This window comes from Ctenocephalides felis, unplaced genomic scaffold (assembly GCF_003426905.1).
Source record: "Ctenocephalides felis isolate EL2017-DRISC unplaced genomic scaffold, ASM342690v1 CF-g0.4_SCAFFOLD_01170, whole genome shotgun sequence".
NCBI lineage: Eukaryota > Metazoa > Arthropoda > Insecta > Siphonaptera > Pulicidae > Ctenocephalides > Ctenocephalides felis.
This window is the reverse complement of record NW_020537324.1, coordinates 51,124,727-51,143,504: the sequence shown is the minus strand read 5'-3', so window position 1 is coordinate 51,143,504 and position 18,778 is coordinate 51,124,727.

The following is an 18,778-nucleotide window of genomic DNA, read 5'->3' as shown; positions in this document are numbered from 1 at the left end:
CCACCATGTTGTGACCATGTGTGTACAAAGTTATATGAAACATGTTGGAAAACTAGCGTTGGAGTTTTGCTCTATTTGTGTAAAAATAAGTTGAAAAAAACACTGCAAATTATGCTTCAGTAAACAACTCATACTATCAACGTGGTAATGTTTTAGGATTTAATATATAAAGAAGTTGCTGATATATGATTCAGTTCTATTCACTGCTGCAAATACACTAGAAAGCAACAAATTTAGATTTTTTGAAGTCTAAACAAAATTTAAAAGTTATTCGATGGTAGTCTAATTATTATATTTCCTTAGGGTAAATTATAGTAATTGCAAAAAATCGGAAATAACAATTTTAATATAACTTAACGTTTTAAAGGTTACTGAACATTTTGGCATATCTTCGTGTGTGTATGTATGTGCGGATACAATTTTGAGAATACAATTCAACCGATTCCAATGATTCAAATAACATTCGATTCCTACTGATAAGGAAACGTGCTGATTAGTTTTTGACAAAGTCAGGTCCAACCATTTTGAAGATACGGGGCAAAAAGTGCCAAAAATGGAAATTTAGTTTTTGAGAATATAGAGCGTTCAATTTCAGTAATTCTAAGATTTAGTTGTATGCACAGAATGAAAAACTGATGGAATTTTTCGAAAGACAGGTCGAGTAAAAAAACAATGGCAAATGGCACTTGGACAGCAAATTATCAGATATTTTATAGAGATTTTATTAATAAGTATAGTATAGTATAGTAGCAGCATTCCGTAATATTGTTTGTCCGTATGACTGGTACGCAGTGCTTGCGCGCTTCTATATTTCCTCTACATGCAGCTGAAGCAGCGCGATACCTTTGAAAAAATGTTTAAAACTTCCAAACTATTTAGAACTATAAAAAACAAATCACTTTTATTCCAAAAAAATCAAAATTCTGAAAAATCTATTTTTTTCAGTTTGTAAAAAATTTAATCTTTTGTTTTCAAAAAAATTAAATTTTGGTACGGAAAGTTACATACAGCAGCAGTCGGGAAACTTTTTTGATTATTACCCTAAAATATTTTTGTCTAAGTTGATATAACCCCTATGGCGAAGAAAGATTAGTCCTATACGTAGCAAATACAGTAAATATCAATTAAAAATACATACTTTTTACGCCCAAAAATTCAATTTTCACATAAAAGATTTTTGCTAAAATTTGTTTTTGCTAAAAGTCTTCAGAAACTTTTGTACGTATCTCATAATTTTTGAGATATTATAAAAAGAAGGTGGTTTTTGTAAAAATTTTAAGTCTACAAATCACGATTTTATAAAACAATATGCCTACTAAATCAACGAAACTACTAGAATCCATAAACTATTTATATTAAAATATATCTAAATCGAATACGATTAATTTTAATTTTAACGGAATTCGCTCTTATACAGCCTATAAAAGAAAAAAAATAGCGTATATACACGCTTTTGACTTTATAAAAAAATTTTATGAGATAAATATTGAATTATCAATAGCAACTGCAGTGATAATAACTTCCTTATATAAATATTGTACATATATATTAAACAATAAAAAAAATCCCTTAGTTGTGTTGTTAATGTTCCAGAATAAAATCGGAGCTATTCTAAGGACTTTTTAACTTTGTCTGTTTTAACTTGAACTTTTTAACTTTGTCGGCTTTAATTAAATCTCAAAAGACTATTATAGAGATAACAATATGAGCTAGTAAGAGTAGCAGTTCTAAAAGCTGAAAATTAGGTTAATATCTAACAAAATTAATGAACAAAATTCAACTGCCCATGCTCATAATAATATAGCCCTAGTCAATCATATAATCAATACAATAACTTATGAATTATAGACGCAATTCTGATTGATATAATATAAATAGAATAGAATGAAATTAATGACCTTGTTACTATATATATAATTGTTTTATTACCTGATAAGTCGAGCATTTTATTATTCGAATTAATGATTCAGTTTTATAAATATTGATAATTCGCGCCTGGGTTGTTACTCATGGTTGCATAGAAATAACAAGATATTTTCATAGAGATTATTCTGACCTTACATAGGTACGATGAACTAGTTGGAACGTTTTGGCAATTGGCTTGGAGCTCTATATATTTTTAACACAATATGCTTCTTTAACTCGGTAGGAAGTCTTCGTTTTATTAAGCCATTTATTGGTTGTGTCATATTACTTGAAGAATTGAAACGGCTGATAAGAATTGTGAGCAACAATTAAGGATTATCATGCGCGTTGAATTCGACGATTTCTCGGTCGCGATGGAATAAAGTCGGCATAGTCAAAGTTCGATCAAGATGAGCTCTTACAAAGTTTCTTGAATCAATATATATAAAACTAATTGTGAATTTCAATTCTGCATATTAATTTATACAAATATTTAACAGGAACAAGTTATACGAAATTTATACGAAAGAATAAGGCTGATTTATTTCCAAAAGCTCTTGCAAATTATTTAATCATCTTTGCATTATTATTAACTTACCATAGAGTAAGTTATAGCAATAGTCTAAAAATTGAAAAGTTTTAGTAGTTTCTGAACCTTTTGGCACACCTTAGAAAAAAATTGATGTGTGTATGTGTGCATAAAATTTTTAACTTCCCGTAGGGCAAGTTATAGCAATCGCAAAAAAATCGAAAATGAAAATTTGTATATATCTTTACGTTTCAAAGGTTTCTGAATATTTTGGCATACCTTAGAAAAAATGGTGTGTGTGTGTGCGGATACAAATTTTTGTCGAAGATTTCGGGAACACCGATCAACCGCTTTTAATAATTAAAAAAAACATTCGATTCGTGTTGATAAGGAGACGTGCTGATTAGTTTTTGGCGAAGGCAGGTATAGCCGTTCCAAAGATACGGGGCAAAAAGTGCCGAAAACGGTAACTCAGTTTTTAAGAGAACGGAGCGTACGATTTTAATAATTCAAAAAACATTTTAATTGTATTGTCAAGATGAAGAATTGATCAAATTTTCATTAAGGCAGGTCTAGCGGTTTCGGAGATCTAATAAAAAAGTAAAAAAAAATGCCATTTGGCGGTCAAAAATGATCATTTAGACGTATGCACATCAAATTATCAGATATTTTATAGAGATTTAAACAATAAGTATAAATTTTATTTACATTTCTATGGATTCTGTACCAATGTTTATCCGTTAGACGGCGACGCGGCGCTTACGCGCTTTGACATTTCATCTCTATGCAGTTAAAACAGTACGATTGCTTTAAAAAAGTTCAGAATTTCCAAAATATGTCAAAATAAAGAAAACATTTTTTTTCAAAAAAATTTTTAAAAAAAAAAACGTAATTTTTTGTCAAATTTATTGTTTCTCAAAAATCTAATTTCTTCGAAGTAATTTTTTTTCAAAAATGTTAATCGTTTTTAAAAAAATAATAATTTTTGGTGTGGGAAGGCACGATGCCATGCGCCCCACTGGTTTATCCACATTTTCGGGAGCACGGATCAACCAATCTGAATGATTCAAAATTCATTCGATTTCTATTGACGGGGAAACTTGCTGATTTTTGATTATTTTTCAAACAATTTTTAGATTTTCAAAATTTATTCAGGACTTTCTGCTGATTATTAAAAAATGATTAATCGTCACGCAAAGTTAAATAACGCGAGTTCTATCAAATGGTTTTCAAATTTCTGAAATTGAGACAGGGTTTTCGAGAGATTTGATTTGGTTTGACTCACATGAACATACACAAATTCGTACATACACACCAAACTCGAGGTCAAACAATTTAGTGGTGGCGGGAATAGCTCAGTCAGTAGCATGCCCGACACACACACCACGGATTCTCAGTTCGAGTCTTGGCATTGACATTGAATTGTCATTTCATTTGTTAGATTGAAATTAAGTAGACTATAAATTATTAATTTGAAATAGAAGAGAATTAGAAGAAGAAGCAAATGTTGTAGGTATGGCTAATTGCACTAATTGTAAGTAAACAAAGCTAATAAAAATGATTGTAGTATGATTTAAAACATGGACAGAAAATGGATTTTCTGAAGAGAAAAGATACCTCTGGAAAGTTTAAAATTGTAGGTAGTTTTTTAGTTATATTCTATCATCGGATCTCGTAAAATATAAAATATATCTATAATATTATATTACTTAAAATAATAACTAGTGCTGTATGGAATCGTGTCTTAAGGCAAATTGCTGGAACTTCCCGTATAGTAATTAAACATTCGAGGAATATTAAATGTTTTCAAAGAGATTATTATGAATATTGTAACATTGTCTATATTTATAAGAATTATATAAACTGAATTGCAAAGTTGAAATTATTTGTTTAAAGTATATTAGAACTTTAGTCGTAATTAAATTAAAATCTGAATTATTTTTAATAAACAAAAAAATGAAAAAAAATTGAAATAAAACTTTTTTTAAAAAAAGCAATTATTTTGTTAAAACAAGCAGAAAGTTTTTTGAATCATTTAAATCGGGCGCATAGTTCTCTAAAAAACTGCTATTTTTTGCACATTTCCCAATTATTACAAATTGAATGTGTTTTGAACCATTCAAATCGGTTAATTCTTGCGCCCGAAAACGTGGCCGAAAAATTGGATTCATTCAAACATTCATTTTTTATGAGGTATGCCAAAATGTTAAACCTTGAAAACGTGAAAAAATGTAAAAATTATTTATTTTGGTTTTTGGGCGATTACAATAACTTACTCTACGGGAAAATAATAAATGAAAACGTTTCAAGTTTTCTTTATCAATCAAAAACAATTATGCTTTTTTGCATAATTTAGATTTTTCAAGTTTTACTAAATAACTTAGTTTTATTCTAAGCTTCATAACTTAAAGCTTTTTCCATAATATATTTTAAATAACTGTTACAACTGGTATAATGTACTTTATCATTATTGTCAAAAATGTTTTATCAATAATCTACGTTATTACTTGACAGTATGTAGAATGCACTTAATAATGAATAAAAGTAATTCATTTTTCTACATTGTATTTGAAATTCGAAACTAAATACTGAATATTTATGGACGTGTTTATACAATTTACATCAGTACATCCACTATCATAATTTTCAATGTTTTCAAACCACTTTTCCTTATTAAATATTTTAATTGAAATAGCGTATATTCAATGTTACATAATTATTCGTGATAAAGTTTTGAACAATTTCAAATTGTTACCGTATACTAGAATGGCTTATGCTGAGAAGTTTATTTAAACACAAAAGTATGTTTGATATTTTTATTTAACGAAATTGAAAATTATTAATTGTTTATAAAATTGTTAATTGTAAAATCATTATTATTCATAGTTTCATAGAATCTAAATTTCTGATAACTATACAACTTGTATAGCAAATTGTATACTTCTATAATACAAGTTGAATTCATAATAAATTGACAAACTGCAGTTTGTAAAAGTTTGATCAAACTCGATAAAGTGATTGATACTCGGGTTCCAATTTATATTTAAATTATTTTGGATAAAGTTTGTAAACAGAAAATCAGTTATTAGTCAGTCTGAACAATAAAATGAACTAGTCATGTGTACGGCGTCGTGCCTTAAGGCAAATTGCTGGAACTTCCCGTACTGTAAAGAAATTTTCGAGAAATATTAAATGTTTTCAAATAGATTATTATGAATAATTACTGTAACATTGTCTAATATTTAGAAGAATTATATAAATTGAATTGCAAAGTTGAAAATATTTGTTTAAGGTATATTAGAACTAGTCAGAATCGCAATTAAAATCTGAATTATTTTTGATATAAAAGAAAAAAAAAATTGTAAAAAAATAAAAGAAAAAGCAATTATTTTGTTATAACAAGCAGAAAGTTCTTTGAATTATTCAAGTCAAACTCTTTTTCTCAAAAACTGGCATTTTTTGCACATTAAGCTTTGTATCTTCGAAACCGCTGGACCGGCTTTTGCCAAAAACTAATCAGCACATCTCCCTGTCAATAGGAATCGAATGTTTTTTGAATCATTCAAATCGGTTTATGCGTGCGCCCAAAAACGTGGGCGAAAAATTGTATCCATACATACACACAAACATCATTTTTTTCTGAGGTATGCCAAAATGTTCAGAAACCTTCAAAACGCAAAGAAATGTAAAAAATTTCAATTTCGATTTTTAGGCGATTACAATAACTTACCCTAAGGTAAGTTAATTAAACTTCAGATAAAAAAATGTAAATCATTTATTAATTATTGAATTTACGACATTAAGCTCGTAATTTATTGTTTTTATAATTCATAAGACACAGAATCTTGTAAAAAAGTACATATTTAATATCGATAGAAGTTTTCAAGCAAGTTTAAAAACTTCATCTCTTTCTGAAGAAACTTACTTAGTGCTCACTTTCATTTTTAATCCTTCACTTTAAATAAACTAGAAAAGATAATTATGAAAATATTTCTATACTGGTTTGAAATCCTACATCTTATGAAAAATATATTTTTGAAATATCTGTTAAGAAGATATGCATTTAAGGTTTAAAAATTTTATTTTATCTGAAACAGGTTTTCAACAAAGTTACACTCCACGCTTTGTGACTTTAGTGAATATAAACTATTATGAAAGGATTTCATATCTAGATATATTCTTAGTTGAAATTCTAGAGCCAAGAGAAGAATATTGAGTATCACATACAAAACCTGCGTAATGCGAGCACAATTTTAGTTTCTGATATCATTTTACATATGGGTACGAACACGCTAATGTATACAATTTACCTTGTAAATTTAAACCGGAGTGCTGTTTTGCTTATACAATTAATATCATATATCACAGAAAAAATTACACTTTAATGTAATTTTCAAATCCACGGTTTAGGTAACTGAAGCATGAATCTAGAAAATTCGTACTCACGATGTGCTGATTAAGATTTCATCATGAATGATTCTTTTCACATCTCTATAAAATGAAAATTATCAAAAACAAGTGTTTGTGGCGAATTTTAAGAAAAAATTTTTTTGGACAATTGTGAAATTGGTATATAATGGTTTTAATGTAAATTTAATGTATATAATTAGGTGAAAATGGCATCTTACCTTGAAACGAGTTGCATGAAATTTCCAATATGTTGAAATAATTAATTAAATCAATATACTAGTTGTTTATGGTATGGTGCCTTAAGGCAAATTGCTGGAACTTCAGGTACCATTATGCAATTTTCAAAGAATATTTAGTAAAAAAAAAATATTTTTTGGAAATTAAAAACAAAATTAAAAAAAAAATTGCCAGAAAGTAATCGTTTCGTCAACGCAAGTTTTTTGAATCATTCAAATCGAATATTTCGTTCTTTCGAAAACTGTCATTTTTTGCACATTTAGCTCCGTATCTCCGAAATGGCTGCACCTGCCTTTGCCGAAAACTAACTACTTCTCTAACCAAATCGAATGCTCCGTTCTCTCAAAAACACGATTTCTATTTTCTGCATTCTTTGCCCCGTATCTTTGATATGGATGGACCTGCCTTAGCCAAAAACTAATCAGCACATATCCCTATCAATAGAAATCGAATAATTTTTTAACCATTCAAATTGGTTGATCCGTGCGTCCAAAAAATGTGCTGATGGGTGTACCTGACTGTTTTTGTGTATGGCCATCTATCCACTTGTTTACCTGGCTATTTGTCTACTTTTCTAATTATATTGAATATTATGTTACACACATATCAACCTGTCACTCTGTCTACCTTTCTACATGTCTACTTGTACTTGTCTGCTGGTCCACTTATCAACCTGTTGACCTGTCTACCTGTCATCTGTGTATCAATATTTAGATGTTTATTAAACTATTAAAATTATTTGTTATGATCATTTCAGACTACAGTCATTTTTTTTTCAACTTTTTTCTCCGAAAATACAAGTAACAAGTTATTTAATTTGATGGGATCGTTTTCTTACTCTTAGTTATATGTTTCCCAAACGATTGGACCTGTACTTGCTAAAAACCAATCGGCAAATGGTCTCGAAAGTTTGGACGAAAATTTTTTTCCATATAAAATACAGATGCATACCTCCATTCTTTCTAAGGTATTCGAAATTTTAATTTTCGATTCTTTTTACATTGGTTTTTGATAGATGCAATTGCCTTATCTCATTGTAATCGAATTTATAATTACAATTTCTGTAACAGTGATGAAATTTTATTGATGCAGCAATACCGAGAAAGGGCTATCTTGGAAACATTCTGCTTGAAATCAGCTCTAATTAATTTTTTTTAGAATTATTTTAAAGCTTTTGCTTTCAATGTAACCAATGTTACTAAATTTATTTTTTAGCATAATTTCAATTGCCATATGTTTATCAATATTTAATAAAAATTATTTTTATTTCTCTAGTGCCACAACATTATTATGTTTATCGACATCATAATTACTGATTGTCAGTACAGGTTTGATAACTTAATTTCTATAAAATATAATTGTGATGTAAATAAAACTATTCATAATTGTGAATAATAACTAAATGATATTATAATGAACATTTCAATGTTTTAATATATGTAATTAAGTAAATAATCAATCTATTTTTATCATATAAATGATACAACAAACAGAAAGCAAGCAATGTTACTGTAGTCTGTACAATTATATGTTAACATTGATCGATACATTTGCATAAATAACAAACACGGTGTATTCATACCCATCAGTTGGCAATCGATAAGGTCAAGAAGGTCGAATCAATTGTTTTGCATAATGTCCACTTGCTGATAAACGGACTCCAATTAGGATATTTATTTGTGACTTCGCACACGTGCCAATTGGAACGAAAATTGCACCGTGATTCCTGATTATTTACACAACTATTCAGACTGAAATTGTGAAGTTTTAAATTACCATTCAAATTATTTCATGCTAACGGTATTGCCGTGTAATCCATTTATTCTATTTGAGTTTTTCACAATGGCGATAATGTTTCACAATTACAGTGATTGTAGGTTTTCGAATGTCAAGTTTAAATGTTATCACTTTATATTAGCCATCTATAGAATAAGCTTCTCACGAAATAAAATCAATAACAGACTTAAGTAATTAATTATTGAATTTAACTAGTTATAATTAGCATTTTGCCTTAAGGCAAGTAGCATAAATTTTGTGATACGTATACATAACCACCTCAAGAAATGAGAATTTGAGATTCAGCTATTTAAATACAATATTCCATTGTTAACTTCCCGTAGAGCAAATTATACTAATCGCAAAAAAATCGAAAATGAAAATGTTTATACTTCTTTACGTTTCAAAGGTTTCTGAATATTTTGACATACGTTAGAAAAAATGGATGTGTGTATGTGCATGAATACAATTTTTCGTCCGCGTTTTCGGGCGCACGGATCAACCGATTTGAATGGTTCAAAAAACATTCGATTCCTATTGATAGGATGATGTGCTGAGTAGTTTTTGTCAAAGGTAGGTCCAGCCTTTTCAGAGATACGGAGCAAAGAATGCTGAAAATAGAAATCGAAGTTTTGGAGCATCGGATTTGAATGATCAAAAAAACATTCAATTCGTAATGACGGGGAAAAGTGCTGAATAGTTTTTGGCAAATGCAGGTCCAGCAGTTTTTGAGATAACTGAGCGTCCAATTTGAATGATTGAAAGAACTTTCTGCTTGTTTTAACAAAATAATTGGAAAAAAAATTGTTTCAATTTTTTTTTGTTTATTTTTTTGTATATCGAAAATAATTCAGATTTTATTTGTAATTCTGACTTAAGTTCTAATATTCTTTAAACAAATATTTTTAACTTCGCAATTCAGTTTATATAATTCTTATAAATATTTGACAATGTTACAGTATTTATTTATAATAATATATTTGAAAACATTTAATATTTCTTGAACATTTCGTTATGGTACGGGAAGTTTCAGCAATTTGCCTCAAGGCACGGTGCCATATACAGCATGTAAAGACATAAGTGATGTCTTTCATACATAGTTGTAATATCTGTAATTGTATACGTTAGTTTACGTTAGTATAAATCAATTAGTTTAACCCTTTTGACGATGTACAAGTGCCATCTCGGTCAATAACACGCTGAACAGAACAAGAATGTTCTGTGCGCTTGCAATTGCATAGGAACATTGTTTTATGAAAGGTCGAATAACCTATTATATAGTTTGCAAATATTTAGTTACACATTTTTAGTTTGCTCAAATTTATTACAAAGCATTTTTTTCCTCATAAAATATGCAGTAATTAAGTGTAGTGCTCATTGAGATACATCGAATGGCTTTTAAATTTCTGAAATCGATTCAGGCGTTTTTGAGTAAATGTCGATGAAAGGTCTAATTTAGACAAATGCAAAAAAAACGATACCAATTTTTGCAAACTTTGACGAATTTTTATAGCTAAACGAGTTGTCGTAGGGCGGTAATATTTTAGTATGATCTAGAAGACTATGGTATCTACCTTCAAAAAAAAAAACACAAAATCGTCGAAATTTTTTTTAAAAAACTTTATTACAAGAAAACGGCCCGGCCGATCTTTACCAAAAACTAATCAGCACGATTTCCAACTAATATCTCTCGAACGGTTTTTGAATTTTCAGAATCGATTCAGAATTGCGTGCTAAAACGTGGACGAAAAATTTTTCACTTTTCTGCGATTTACAAAGAAACGGCCCGGCCAATCGTCGCGCAAAACTCAAAAACCCTAGTCGTCATCGAGATACATCGAATGGCTTTTAAGTTTTTGAAATCGGTCCATGCGTTTTTGAGAAAACGTTGATTTACGGCAAAAAATCTGTTCACACACACCCACGCACATAGACACACACATACCTTTTCCAAATTTGGTCTCATTCGATTCAGAATGGCTTGAAACGTCGAGAAAACATAAAATTAGCGAATCAAATTTTTTGATGAAAACATAAACCTTCGGGAAGTTAATTAAATATTGAACAGTAGTCAACTTTTAGCAAAGATATTGACTGTGATCTTTTACACTAAGCAATGTCTGGCTGAAATAAACTCTTTATGTTTTAATAAATAAGTTTTTTTTTAAATTAAGCTTTATTACGTTGTAAAAACAAAATATCGGTTATCGGTCACAACAAAACTTCAAAACATAAACAACCTAAGCTCTTTGAGATCGCAAAGTACAAAACAGAAATTGAACAAGTTTCAGAACAATTTCTCGTCCTATATTACCCTTCCTTATCTTTATTTTCACAGCCACAAACCATTAAATTGACAGAGGTTCCACGTGTCCTGAAACTTGTAAACTCAATTGCAAAGTTGTAAACAGGGATCTAAAATAAATCGAAAAAATATCTTGAATGCAATCATTAATTTTGAAAATTAAAATTTTGTTCTTTGTCTTGAATTACTAAATATAAATATTAGTGTAAATATAATAAATATAATCTTTTACTTTATTTCTGAACTTAATATTCATTAGAAAGTTTGAATGATATGATATGCTAAAATAGAACATTGTAATGTTTTTTGGTAAATCGAAAGTTTGTTCAGGGGTAACACCACTGTAGTTTTTCGAAAAACCAAAAAAAAAATTATGGCTTAAAATATACTTTGAACCTTTTAGAATATGAGAAAAAATATTTCATACCTAAAACTTTCTTTTTTTACTTGATATTATGAGCTTTTCCCATGTGCGTCGAACACTACTCAAAAAAAAAACGTTACAGAAACAAAATTAAAATTCAAAAATATTATAAATATACTTGTTTGTTATCATAATTTTTTATCATGAAGCATTTATATTGCATAAATAAACTGTAAAAGTATTTTTACAGTAGACCAATACCAATAGATAAGTGCAGACACATATGAGGATTAACTATATTGCTGTTGATATTGCCGGGGACGATACAAGAATTTAATTTTTTTTCATTTATTATTTTACAGAATATTTAAAATCACACTTTAAAGTGTCCATTATAGCGGATTTTCTATATGTTAATTTGTTCATAAATTATTAATAAATTACTATCTGTTGTTTTGTTGAAATTTCACGATTTTGAATAAAGTGCTCGCCAAACGCGAAAAATATAAATTATATTTTTGAAATCCGCTATGATGGGTAAATATATAATTAAAAATTCGAATGAAAAAATTTAAAATTGTTAGTTATATTGCGTGTCACGGAGCGCCTCCATTTTGTTGACGCTATTTTTTTTATAATTATATTTTATTTCATTAATTTAAAGTAAAATAAAAACTATCTTTAATATCATGAAATTATTAATTTTCCGTAGAGTAAGTTATAGTATTCTTCCGCCCGAAAAAAAATTGTAAAAATGTAACCCCTTAATGGGACAACCATATCTAATCGTACTTACTAACCCATAATTTGATATATAAATGTTTGTCTAAGGTTTATCAAAAATTAACGGCATTAGTTCATTTACATGTCATGTTGTGTTGCTTTTGCTTCAAGAATTATATCACCATAATGTTAGTTATTGAGAATTCCACTCTTTTATTGTAATTTCTCGTTCATTAAAAATGTTTTAACATTTTTATTGACAATCATAGAAATATCTTAAAATTTATAGCTGAATTATTTGTCCATTCAATGGTGCAACTGAGCGGCATGCTGTTCCCGTACAGCAGCGGCATTACGCCGGAAAGCACTGCCGTAGCGAAAGAGTTAAGATTTTAGTGCATATTCTTGCATTTTACGGCAAAAATTCTAAAATAACTAAAATACTAACGATAAAATTTGAAAGTGCCATAAGTAAAGTTGAAATGTAAATGTAAATTAAGTAAATTAAATGTAAATGGAAAATTAACAGTTCTTATATGCAATATCACCAATTTCAATTTTATTCACGCGTTCAACTAATGAGATTAGCAAAATAAATATATCCTTAAAATTACATGTCAGTTTGAGTGAATAATGATTCGATTGCCTTATGTAAAGACCGCTACGGTTGATTAATTTTTAATTTAGATTTAATAAATATATTATGGCATTTTATTATTGTATTAAATGATTAGCTATAAATATTTAACAATAGTATATTAATATATTACAAAATCTATTTACAAATAACTCACGTTTAAAATAGATTTACAAGAGTTCTTATATGTCTATCTCCATAACCACATATCAAATTGACAGATAGTTGAAAATGCGTATTTACTTCAACAAAAATAACACCAAATAATATATATGTCATAAAATAATTGTCCTTGTCTTTGAATAAATACAAGATTTATAGATATATGATATTTTTTTAATATTGGCATATTATTGCAAGCGTCTTTCTAATATTTTATCAAAAAGATGAAATTGTCCGATGTGAAAAGCCCGAGTCTTACTATATATGTAATTTTTATACTACATTAAATTATCTGTAAATAAAAATATTTTCTATTTAAAATAATATTTAGATAACATCCGTTCAACTATTAATTAAAAATACAGCAATTACATACCTGAACGTCCAATCACTTGATTGGCACTCGATTGAGATTTTGTAAGTATCACTAAAAATTTATTGATGTTCCGTGCAAATATTAAAAAAAAAAACAATCAGAACTATGTTCTATGAATTGTTGTAATGTAATTCCTTCTCATAATATTTTTAGAAGGCAACTCACTGCATGTTTATTCTCTTTATTGATTAACTATATCTCTAGTGAAAATAACAAAAAATAGTAAATAGTGCAAAAAACAGTACATTTTTAGTTTTCAAAAAATGTTTTTTAGTGTTGATTACTTTAAATACTATGAAGATATGAAATATTCATAAGTATATTTTGGATGTTTAAAATTTTTAAATTTTTAAACACTTTGAACATCTCCGAAATTGGTGAATAGAAATATATAAATAACACCAGAAAGTTCAAAAAGAAGCAAGAAAAGTATTTCTAATTCCTCGTATTTTTGGTTTAAGGATTTATAATAACTAATCGGTACTTCAGAAACATATATCAGAGTTGTCATAAAAAGGTTAATTTATTGCTTTTATTGACCTAATTCTTACATTAAATTTTCCACAAAGCACAAATCCATTAATCGCTATAAACCATAAATATCAAGACAGTGTATTTTTTATATGGGTACTTATAGAACGCGCAGGTACCAAATGATATATTATAAATGTTTTGTTTTATCAGCATCATTAAATCACTTTATATTATAATATTTATAATTGAATATTTCACATTTTATCCAGCAAAACTACATCTGAACTCAACAACAGTGTTGAAAGCTCAACTTGTGAAATATAACTCAGTAGTAATTCATCAAAATTCAATAAGCAATGTTGATAAAATGATGAATTCAGCAAATTTGATAAATTACTGATCTGATAATATTTACATTTGCAGTATATGGAAATTTAACCCCTCGAATATTCCAATATGATAAAACTAGTAAGAAAATATATGTATTTTGATTTTTTCTCATACGTTTTACTAATTAGCTAATTTATAATAAATTAAACTAAACATGACTAAACGTGCAAGTTGAACTGTTTCAACGTAATTATTACTTAGTTTTAATAAAATTATTAACTCAAATATTTTAGGAATTTTTTCCAAAAATCGCTCATGGTGTTGCAACACTTTTTTATCATCCAAAAATATTTTGTACCACAATCGTAGTTGGTGTATTACCAATTTAAGTTTATTAAAAATTTAATTTAATCTACGAAATAATATATTACTAACTCGAAGCACATAAAATGTGGCGTTATTTTTTGCTGTTTAAATATGTGTACATTAAAAATATACATTGATATTAAGTTTTTTTCAAACATCAGATTTAGAAAAAAATAAAACTAAAATGAGAAGTTTATGAATATCAATATTTTATACATCAAAAGCTCACCGTGCAATTTCATCCACAATATGAATCATTTCTAATGATAATGAACTTATATAAGAAAGATAGCTCGAGGTGGATTTGCTTCACCAAAGTTGTAACTTCTTGCATCATAACATATTTACAATATCCACATATCCGCATATTTACAATTTTTATAAATTAAAAAACGAATAGATAAATATGTGGACCTAAAATTATTTTTACTCTATTTTTAGTCAATAATTTTTTTTATGCTATTTGGTGTGCTCGTACTAATTACCCGATGAAGATAATAAAATATATCAATATCAATAAAATCAATGTATTAGAATAGTTATTGGAAAATAATTAGAAAAAATCGTTATTAATATATAATCTATTTAGCAAGCAATTCCTATATTTGATTATTGATTTAACATTACAGTAATAATCTGCAACAATCTGACTATAAATTTGTCATATCACACCAAAACAACAGAAATTGTTGAACGATAAAATAATTATATTATCTGTGACTAAACTTGTTCTCGCAATATAATTTTCATTATTAGATTATGTTATATATAAACTGTCTGCAAGCTCTCTTCAAGTTCTTGTTATTGGAATTCAAATTAAACCTTATTATATCACACGCTCAAGTAAACAGTTTGGAAGTTACCCTGTCTATAACTACTGAGATGTATTCAAATTTTTCATAAATTAAAGCAGTAATCGTCATAGGTTATATTGAAGTTATATTGAGCACCTTCTATAGATTTTTTTCTAATTGTATATGTACCATATTGTATTTTGTGTGATAATAACTAATAATATTTTTATTGTTTCAGGTAAGCATCAAATTATTTCTACAATTTTGGGACTTAACCATCGTTATGTGAGTTTAATTTTTTTTTTATTTATTTGAACAGCGATCAGAACTTCAGGGTTTTCTGATAAGCTGTTGTGATTAATTACTTACAAACTATGTTGTTTTTTTTATTGATGGCAACCCAAAAACAGTTGTCTCAAATCTATGTGATAAATTTAATTATGGCAATTCTGTAATAATGATGCATTTTTTATTAAGCATATACTGTTTATATTTCCAAATTCAATTTCAATGGGTAATATCTCACACTATTCTTCCCTGAATCGAGTTTAACTCAGTTCAGTGATCTGCCCTAGGGCAGTACTATCCATTATTATATTTCCAAGTGACAACCAATGTCACTACTACTTAACATCAGGCTGCTCGAGGCGGTGATTGAACATGAGACCTATTACGGGTACTTTTGACCTAATTATTAATGAATGTCTTGATTTATTATCGAGATACATCGATTAGCTTTTAAATTTGAAATTGGTAAAACATCGGTTCACAAACACCCTTTTTCAAAAAAAAAATTCAATACTATACTTAAAACTGACCAGTTAAGGACATTAAGCAAATTAGTTCATTTGCAATTGTCAGTCGTATAAGGGACATTGTATATCATAATAACATGTTGGAAAAAACAACTCAATAGTTGTTTTTCCATTCGTTGTAAATAATATTAATAATATTTTAAAAATAATAATATTAAGTTAAATATTTTCTTATAAATAATAACAATCTTCATCAGGAAAATTGATGACTTAAATCAAGTGGCGATAATCTCTTCAGTCTACCGATGATAATTTTCTGTTAGTAAGGTGTTTGCTGGTGCATTTGGGTAACGGTTCAGCTTGTCTCTATATTTAAGTTCTGTTTTTGTTATTATATCTTTTATGGTGCTCCCAAGGCAATTTTCAGAAATTTGTTCTGGAATTTGTGTATTATGTCCTTATTAGTATTATGCGCACTTCCCCATAATTGCATTCCATAGCACCAAGTTAGCTTGAATAATGTTTTATTTGAAAACAGGTTATTGTATGAGCTTAGACTGGATTTAGTCCCTAATTACCAGTCAAGCTTTTTGGTTTTTATGTCGAGCTGTTGCTTTCTTTTTATACGGATTCGCGAATTTAGCTTTCTATCAAGATATATATTGAGATATATCACATGGTTTTCTTGAAGTACTTGAGTGTATCGTATTTTCAGTGGTAGACATCTTCTCTTGGAAGTTAAATACACCTGACTGATTTTGATAAGTTTTACCTGGCGATTATTTTGGCAGTTTCTTTTGCAATTAAAAAGAAATTAATTTTATTATTTTATTTTTTTAAATCTCAAATTATTTCTAAATATCAGATTACGTTAAATACGTTTTTTGTTCGAATGCGTTTGAATATTTGAACAATTTAGAATTATATGAAAATAATAATTTCAAATTCTTAATAACTTTTTAATTTTGAAAAATTTTAATTAAAATTATATGAAACGTTTCCTATTTTTTTCCTCTCAAATATATAAAATACTCAAAACTTTGATTTGTTTTTTGAATTACTTTAGGAAACGTGTACTTCCGAGCGCTTACAATAATAATTTGAGTCACGTTTTCCCATATTTTAACTAGATATCAATTATATTTGGTTTGTTAAATAATGAAAATGTCATGCGCTACATTATACAGCAAGTTTAATGATATCAATGCTTTAAAGAAAAAAAAACTAAAATTATAATTTTTTGCACATATATGTAATAAATTCTTTACAAATAAACCATAATTGTAGTAGTTATATGTTAGTATGTATTGATACGAAAACTTATTTTTATAATTTATTTAATTCTTCTGAGAGTTGTGATTATATTTTAAAAGCATACATCAATTATTTTTAATCGATATATCGATTTCCGATTATATTCGGAAAGATTACGTTTGATTATTATATACAATTATAAATATTTAAATCATTACTCAAAGTGCCCTACACGATTTGAAAAATATTGGCATCGGGGACACATCAATCATTTATATGACAGTTTGTATAATATAATGATACGGCTATTTGTTGTGTTTTTGACAAAAATTCATACAGATTTGTTTGTCTATTTAAAAAAAGATTTTGTCAATGGCATAAATTATTATTGGTAAACAAATAACAAAATAATTGAACTGACTTTCAACTATCCGAAAGAAGAGCTTGTTTTTGCCAGATAATCCAAATTGCTGATTTTATGTTTTCGCCAAAAAATGCGATTAGCAAATTTGGTATTCTCGACGTTTCAAGTTATTCTGAATCATTACACATTATTGGTAAAAAAAATTGTATGTATGTGAGTCAAGGTTTAACCATTTGTCGAATATTTCAAAAACATGACTGCACCGATTTCAAAAATTTAAAAGCCAAAACTTTGTTAACTTAAAAAAAGCTCGCATTTATGGTACAATCGGCTGAGCCGTTTCTTTTGCATTAGACATAAAGGGTAAAATTTTTTGTTATTGTTTCCGCCAAAAACTCTGATTCGACTTTGAAATTTAAAAAAAAACTGGAAAATATCATTCCGTATGATGCAGATTAGTTTTTAGTATAGATCAACCAGACTCTTTTTTCGTAACTTTTTTTTGATGATTGTAAAACTTCATATGATGATAGAGTTCATGATCTTAACGAGCTTCGTGAAAGTTGATAGATAAGTGATTTAAATATAAAACTAATGGTGAATGGCATCGTGCCTTAAGGCAAATTGATAGAACTCCCGTACCATAATTTAATATTTTTTTAAATACTGTAACTTACATATGTTTACAGAAAATTAAATAAACAAAACTTAATCAATCAAACTTAAAATGAAGGTCTAATATTTATAAGAATTATATAAACTGAATTGCAAAGTTAAAATTAATTATTTTGTATATATTAGTGAGCTCGAGAACTTTAGCTAGAAAAGCAATTAAAATCTGATTTATTTTCGATATTCAGAAAAAAAATTATTTGAAAATTAAAAAAAAAATTCTTCCAAAAGCAATCGTTTCGTCAATACAAGCAAAAAGTTTTTAGAATTATTCGAATCGAATGCCTATTTCTCTCAAAAACTGCAGTTTTTCGCACATTTAGCTCGGTATCTCTGAAACGGTTA